Raw genomic sequence first — 8,292 nt, 5'->3', positions numbered from 1 at the left:
AATGTTCATCTTTGGCACAAAACCCGTAATGTAACATGAACTAGTAATTAAATACAGTGTGGGCAAGTAATCGCATGAGAACTGTAACGTGTTAGTGTGACCAGATTTCAAGCATCCGAAACACACAAAGAACGACAACTGATAGAATAGCTCTGCGAACAAGGAGTAATGTACCAAGTACTGGATTGTGCAGTCTCAGTGAAAATACAATTACCGCAGTCGTCCGTGTTACCAGAGCCATGGCACCTAATTCCGAACTTGCAAAGCAAGTAGAATTCGGGAGATCACTTCAAACATATAAGTTAGAAAGAAATGGTGGACGAAGGTGGTTACTTGATAACGATCGGATCCCTCTGCTCAAAATAGGTTTATTGAAAAAAAAATAATATTTTCAAGGTCATTACTTTTTGCAAACTTAAATTATATGTTTGTTTACATACATATGTATGTGTTGTTACTTTATAATAAAAATAAAAATACTTTATAATAAAACAAGTAAGAAAAGTCTATAGTCGGACGGAGCCGACCATGGGATACCCTATACCACTATCCCTGGACAATCGCTCTCCACGGAACTTCTTTTCAATGATTGTGGAAATTTAATTATCAAATATCAGAGATGTAATGTATAATACTTATGACCAAAACCAAACAGTTATCTAGCATGTCAAAGACATTTTTGTAGCACGAAAGGAAAATTTAGTTCACACAAACTAAAATGTAGTGAAATCCACTTATGTAGTACTTTAACCCGCTAAGTATTATCTGATCTTCACGTTGGTTTGTACGCTTCTTCTTCATCATTAACTCAAACTTTGTTTAACATTTTGCGGGTTATTATTTTACAAAATTGGTTAAAATTTTGTTTTTGGTCCATTTGAACATTTCACGATCATCACCAAAAACTAATCATTTCTATTCTGGCCCGAACCCAACCTCCTTAAAAAATTCATTACAATCGGTCCATAATTGCGGCCTTAAGCTTATTTACAATTTTTAATGGACGAACACACATCGCTAAATCGCTTTAACTCGTCGAGATATGAATTTTGGCATACCAAATAAGGGGTCTAGGGCGAATATTTCGTGGTGTTACATAAACTTTTGGAGAGACAATATGTAGCATGGGATAAAAATGTTGTTCTCTACACAGAACCCATTATGTATTAGGCAGTAGGCCCGTTATCTAGCAAACACTTTATTGCAATTTACATCAGAGGAAAGGTCAGTAGTTTTTTTCCATATGTAGGCTACTTTGCGAAATATATATGTCTTCAAGGAATTAAAATATCGACCAAAAATAAAATTTTTATATTTTTCATACAAAAGTAATGGTCCATTTCACCCGCTAAAGAATATCAGATCATCATTCAAAATTGTAGGCATCTTTTTCGAACTATACACTTAGCCGGTGCAAAATTTCGTGATTATTGATGTATAATTGCGACTTCTAGCGAGTTTATTATTACACTACAAACAAATAACGGAATATATTAGGCTGTAACTCTGTTATCTGATCATGCACACCAACATAATTGGCATCAATTGAAAGGTCAAGCGTTCCACTTTCAAGTATATCTCACTTGTCCGGAATGTCACTTCCAGGAATTAAGATATAAGCTGTATATTAAAAATTTTCACAATTTTCACACAAAAGTTTTGGTCCATTTAACCCTCTAAATATTATCTGATCGCCATCTCAAATTGCAAGCTTCTCCTTTGTGATATACTCTTACCTAATTTAAAATTACGCGTTGATCGGACTATTATTGAGACCTACAGAGCCGCTAGAAAATTGGATAAATATTATGTTTTTGGTCCATTTCACCCGCTAAATATTTCACGATCATCACCAATAAGAATAGGGATCTATTCTGATCTGAACCCGACCTCCATACAAAATTTCGTGACGATCGGTCCATAATTGCGGCCTGGAGCGTGTTTACAATTTATAATGGACAGACGGACGGACGGACGGACGGACGGAAGGACGGACGGACACACATCTCAAAATCGCTTTATCTCGTCGAGATATGAAGATTGGTATACCACATTGGGGGTCTCCGACGAATATTTCGCGGTGTTACATGTTGGGTAATGACAAACATTTCTAAAATAGAATTATGCAAATCGGTCCAGCCGTTTTCAATTGATGCTATTACCAACGAACAACAGTTGATTTTTATACCCTATACCACAATGTGGAAAAGGGTATTATAAGTTTGTTTTGGTAAAAATTCATGTAACACCGCGAAATATTCGTCGGAGACCCCCAATGTGGTATACCAATCTTCATATCTCGGCGAGATAAAGCGATTTTGAGATGTGTGTCCGTCCGTCAGTCCGTCCGTCCGTCTGTCCATTATAAATTGTAAACACGCTCCAGGCCGCAATTGTGGACCAATCGTCACGAAATTTTGTATGGAGGTCGGGTTCAGATCGGAATAGATCCCTATTCTTATTGGTGATGATCGTGAAATATTTAGCGGGTGAAATGGACCAAAAACATAATATTTATCCAATTTTCTAGCGGCTCTGTAGGTCTCAATAATAGTCCGATCAACGCGTAATTTTAAATAAGGTAAGAGTATATCACAAAGGAGAAGCTTGCAATTTGAGATAGCGATCAGATAATATTTAGAGGGTTAAATGGACCAAAACTTTTGTGTGAAAATTGTGAAAATTTTTAATATACACCTTATATCTTAATTCCTGGAAGTGACATTCCGGACAAGTGAGATATACTTGAAGGTGGAACGCTTGACCTTTCAATTGATGCCAATTATGTTGGTGTGCATGATCAGATAACAGAGTTACAGCCTAATATATTACGTTATTTGTTTGTAGTGTAATAATAAACTCGCTAGAAGTCGCAAGTATACATCAATACTCACGAAATTGTGCACCGGGTAAGAGTATAGGTCGAAAAAGATGCCTACAATTTTGAATGATGGTCTGATATTCTTTAGTGGGTGAAATGGACCATTACTTTTGTATGAAAATATAAAAAATTTTTTTTTTGGTCGATATTTTAATTCCTTGAGGACATATATATTTCGCAAAGTAGCCTACATATGGAAAAAAAACTACTGACCTATCCTCTGATGTAAATTGCAATAAAGTGTTTGCTAGATAACGGGCCTACTGCCTAATATATAATGGGTTCTTTGTAGAGAACCACATTTTTATCCCATGCTATATATTGTCTCTCCAAAAGTTTATGTAACACCACGAAATATTCATCCTAGACCCCTTATTTGGTATGCCAAAATTCATATCCCGACGAGATAAAGCGATTTAGCGATGTGTGTCCGTCCATTAAAAATTGTGAATAAGCTTAAGGCCGCAATTATGGACCGATTGTAACGAATTTTTTAAGGAGGTTGGGTTCGGGCCAGAATAGAAATGATTAGTTTTTGGTGATGATCGTGAAATGTTCAGGGGATGAAATGGACCAATTTTGTAGCGGCTTTGTAGGTCAAAATAATAACCAGCAAAATTTTAAAGAAAATTTTAGTTTATGATGAAGAAGAAGCGTACAAACCAACGTGAAGATCAGATAATACTTAGCGGGTTAAATGGACTGAAACTTTTGTATGAAATTGGTAAAAATTTCAATAACGTAGCGGTTAAAACGGAAGTAGTAGTACTACATAAGTGGGTTTCATTCCATTTTAGTTTGTGTGAACTAAATTTTCCTTTCATGCTACAAGAATGTCTTTGTCATGCTAGATAACTTTTTGGTTTTTGTCATAAGTATTATACATTACATCTCTGATATTTGATAATTAAATTTTTACAATCATTGAAAAGAAGTTCCGTGGAGAGCGATTGTCCAGGTATAGTGGTATAGGGTATCCCATGGTCGGCTCCGTCCGACTATAGTCTTTTCTTACCTGTTATTTATATAGATTTATCTTAAGCATCTTAAAAACTGCTTCATATTTTCGAGTATGAAAATGGATTAGCAATTATCGTACCAGCCGGACAGCAAACTAACTAAATGAACAAAATTATATGACTGGGCATCCGAGCTGAATAATCTTCCAGTGATATTTTCTTTAGAAGATGATTATTTAAATACGAAAGAGTATTTGAATTTGAAATATGCTAGGGGCTAAACCCATCACGGGCACAAAAAAAAAAACGTCACGAAGTAATATCCACTAAGGCTGATGCAATAATTGCTAAACCATTTTCAAAATCGAAAAATCCAAACAAAAACAACAAAACAAATGTTAACAAATGCAACGTATTGTTGTTTTTGGTAAAGTAACATATTTTGCACAGTGGTATATAGGAAAAACTTTATTGGCAAATTTTAAAAAATTAAGAAGAAATAGTAGTTATTCGAATCCCACTACCAAATAGGACTTATAATTTTTGCAATTAATCGTAGATTAATACAAAAAAATTAAAGAAAATCGAAGAGTACAATCATTGATAAAAATTGATTATAACCATTAAATAGCGAAAATTGTAACAAGTCCACTGAATTTTTCATGTTTTTTATTCAATAGCTGATAAAAAATACAAAAAATATGTATCTATTTGGACCGATATTAAAGAAATTATGAGTATTTCTATGCATATAGTTTTTACAGAATTCGACTTTTTCAAGGCGCGATATCTCTGGAACCTTTAGTCAAAAATATACTAAAATGTTTTCCTGATGAGCAACATCACCACAGCAAAAAATAAAGGAAATCAAAAACCTCATTTTAAAAAATGTACGATTTCACGCAGACACCCCCATATATTCTTGATAATCACTCTAGCATCCACAAAAATGGAGACAGGACAAATTTTAATGGACTTTATGCTTTACAATTCAAAAATAGTATTATTCACTGAAAAAAAAATTATCAACAGATTTTGTCTGTAACCTTTCTGTTCTCCTACGGAAGTTGCCTGATTTTTCGCCCATGTTGGATTTATTAGCGTCCATGCCACCTGTCTTTATCCTAAAACCATATAATAATACAAGTTAAAAAATGATTAAGTGCAATTCTCCCGCCAACTCAGACTTATATGTTTTAGTTTTTCATGGCTGATAAACCGTTGAGCTTCACCATTTAGGGAAATTTGTAATTATATCGTTTTTCTTAATAGGGGAGGCACACTGCCACCTTCGAAATTCATGCCAACATGTACCACGATACATTCCACAACATTTTATGAAAATCGGTTCGCAAGGTTTCGAGATAAATTCATCAGCAAATATATATATATATATATATATATATATATATATATTTATTTTGGACCACAGGACATTCTTGAGCATTTTCTGAAAATTTAATGAAACTAGTTTTAGTAGTTTTGAAAAAATAATGTATTGAAAATAGTGGGCGGTCTCATCAGTATTTTAGATACATATAACATATTTTGTCCGGTATTTTGGTTCCATGTATGTACCAAATATGTCGGAGACACAATCCCATTGCCTCCCAAAATTAATGCTGAAACCGATGTAATCATAAGTTTGGCATATACTGTATATAGCGTTTTAAAAGAAAGGCGTGGGAAGGTGCCCAACCTCCTCTGAAATTCATAAAGTTTACATTACTTTGAGAAATTGCTGCAAATTTCATGGAAATGGGTTAATTAGTTTTGGAGATGTAACATATTTAAAAAAGTAGGCGTGGTCGGTTCTTTGGGCCCCAAAGATGTAACTAGATTCTAGATTAATTCGTGAAACTCATACATTCGTTATTACTACACATGTAGAGTTTTTAAATAACAAACAAAAAATGCAGCCTATTTTTACCGCGGGCCATCCCTGAGCATTCCCTGAAAATATCAGAAAAATCAGTGCAGTAGTTAAAATGTGGGCCTTGTCAAGACTTTGGGTCCCAAATAAGTACGTATGGCGGATGATACAATCACAATTGCCTCGCGAATTAATTTCCAAATCGGCACATTCGTAATGCTTATAAATATAGCATGTTTAAACAAGTAAGAACGGCCCGGCCGAACATTTTATAACCTCCACCACGAGTTATATTGAAGTAAAACTGAACAATTAGTTTCCTTTCGTTTATGAAGAAGAATAAATACCAAATAGCAATTTATGTAAAACAATGTGGCTATCATTAAAACAAGTAAAAAAACATTAAGTTCGGCCGGGCCGAACTTTTCATACCCTCCACCATAAAATATTCTGAACTAAAATGGAATAATTAGTTTTCATTGCTGTCCCCAACTTAAAGTGGGTACGTTAAAATGTTAGATAATGTACATGAAATGTTTCATTCAGTAGGCCCTGTTTTATGGTGCCTATATCTAACTATCTGAAAATGTAGCTAAAAACGTCAAAATACCGTAAATCGGGGGTACCGTTATATGGGGGCTATACCAAAATGTGGACCTATGTCCACAACTTTTGTTATATAAGTTTACTGACACTTAGGAACCCTAAATGTCAAATTATAGCTACATCGGTCTGAAAATGTAGCTAAAACCGTCAAAATACCGTCAATCGGGGGTACTGTTATATGGGGGCTATACCAAAACGTGGACCTATGTCCACAACTTTTGTTATATAAGTTTACTGACACTTAATAACCCTAAATGTCACATTATAGATAAATCGGTCTGAAAATGTTGCTAAAAACGTCAAAATACCGTAAATCAGGGGGTACAGTTATATGGGGGCTGTACCAAAACGTGGACCTATGTCCACAAGTTTTGTTATATAAGTTTAGTGACGCTTGAGAGCCCTAAGTGTCAAATTAGAGCTAAATCGGTCAGAAAATGTAGCTAAATACGTCAAAATACCGTAAATCGGGGGGTACCGTTATATGGGGGCTATACCAAAACGTGGACCTATGTCCACTACTATTGTAATATAAGTTAATTGACACTTAAGAACCCTAAATGTCAAATTATAGCTAAATCGGTCTGAAAATGTAGCTAAAAACGGCAAAATACCGTAAATCGGGGGGTACCGTTACATGGGGGCTATACCAAAACGTGGACCTATGTCCACAACTTTTGTTATATAAGTTTATTGACACATAAGAACCCTAAATGTCAAATTATAGCTACATCGGTCTGAAAATGTAGCTAAAAGCGTCAAAATACCGTAAATCGGGGGGTACCGTTACATGGGGGCTATACCAAAACGTGGACCTATGTCCACAACTTTTGTTATATAAGTTTATTGACACATAAGAACCCTAAATGTCAAATTATAGCTACATCGGTCTTAAAATGTAGTTAAAAACGTCAAAATACCGTCAATCGGGGGGTACCGTTATATGGGGGCTATACCAAAACGTGCACCGATATAACCCATCTTCGAACTTGATCTTCCGACGGCTAAAAAAATGGTATTCCCCAATTTTCAGCGAAATCGGTCAACAAATGCAACCTGTATGTTGCGAACGGACGGACGGACGGACGGACATGCATAAATCGACTCAGAAAGTGATTCTATGTATACCCCTAGAAGGAACTATGGGTCTATCTCGCTTCCTTTTGTATGTCACATACAATTGCACTAACACATAATACCCCTTACCACATAGTGGTGTAGGGTATAAATACCGAAGTTCGGGTGGTACCTTTCTATGGGCGCTATATGAAGCGTGGACCTGTACGCACAAATTTCGGGGGGAAGTTTTATACCACAAACGAAGACTAGAACGAAATTTCAGCCATTTCGATGGATTATTGTGGCCATAACCTTTTAAATACCGAAAATCGGGAGGTACAGTTCTATGAGGGCAATATGAAGGCGTATGTATACCTATACCTACAAATTTCAGGTGGAAAGTTTTGCACCCCCAACGAAGACATAAAACCAAATTTCAGCCATTTCGGAGTAATATTGAGGCCACAACCTTCAAAATACCGAAAATCGGGAGGCACCGTTCTATGGGGGCTATATGAATGCGTGGACCTATACCGGCAAAATGCTGGGGTAAAATTTTATACCACCAACGAAGACTAAGTACCAAATTTCAGCTATTTCGGTGTGATCATGAGGCTTAAACCTTTAAAATACCGAAAATCGGTGGTACCGTTCTATGGGGGCTATATCAAAACGTGGACCGATATAGCTCATTTGCAATACAAAACGTCCTAGGAGTAATAGAAACTTCTATACAAAATTACAAAGATCTATCTTAAAAATTTCGAGCCGAATCTTGATTTCAACAGACGGACTGACAGACAGACGGACATGGTTATATCGACTTAGAACTTTACTCTGATCAAGAATAAATATACTTTATGGGGCCTCCGATGAATATTTCGATGTGTTGCAAACGGAACGACAAATGTAAT

The sequence above is a fragment of the Musca autumnalis genome, unplaced genomic scaffold, assembly GCF_047663935.1.
Source record: "Musca autumnalis isolate F117 unplaced genomic scaffold, ASM4766393v1 scaffold_1, whole genome shotgun sequence".
Classification (NCBI taxonomy): Eukaryota; Metazoa; Arthropoda; class Insecta; order Diptera; family Muscidae; genus Musca; species Musca autumnalis.
The sequence above is the reverse complement of the archived record's forward strand: the minus strand, read 5'-3'. Positions refer to the sequence as shown.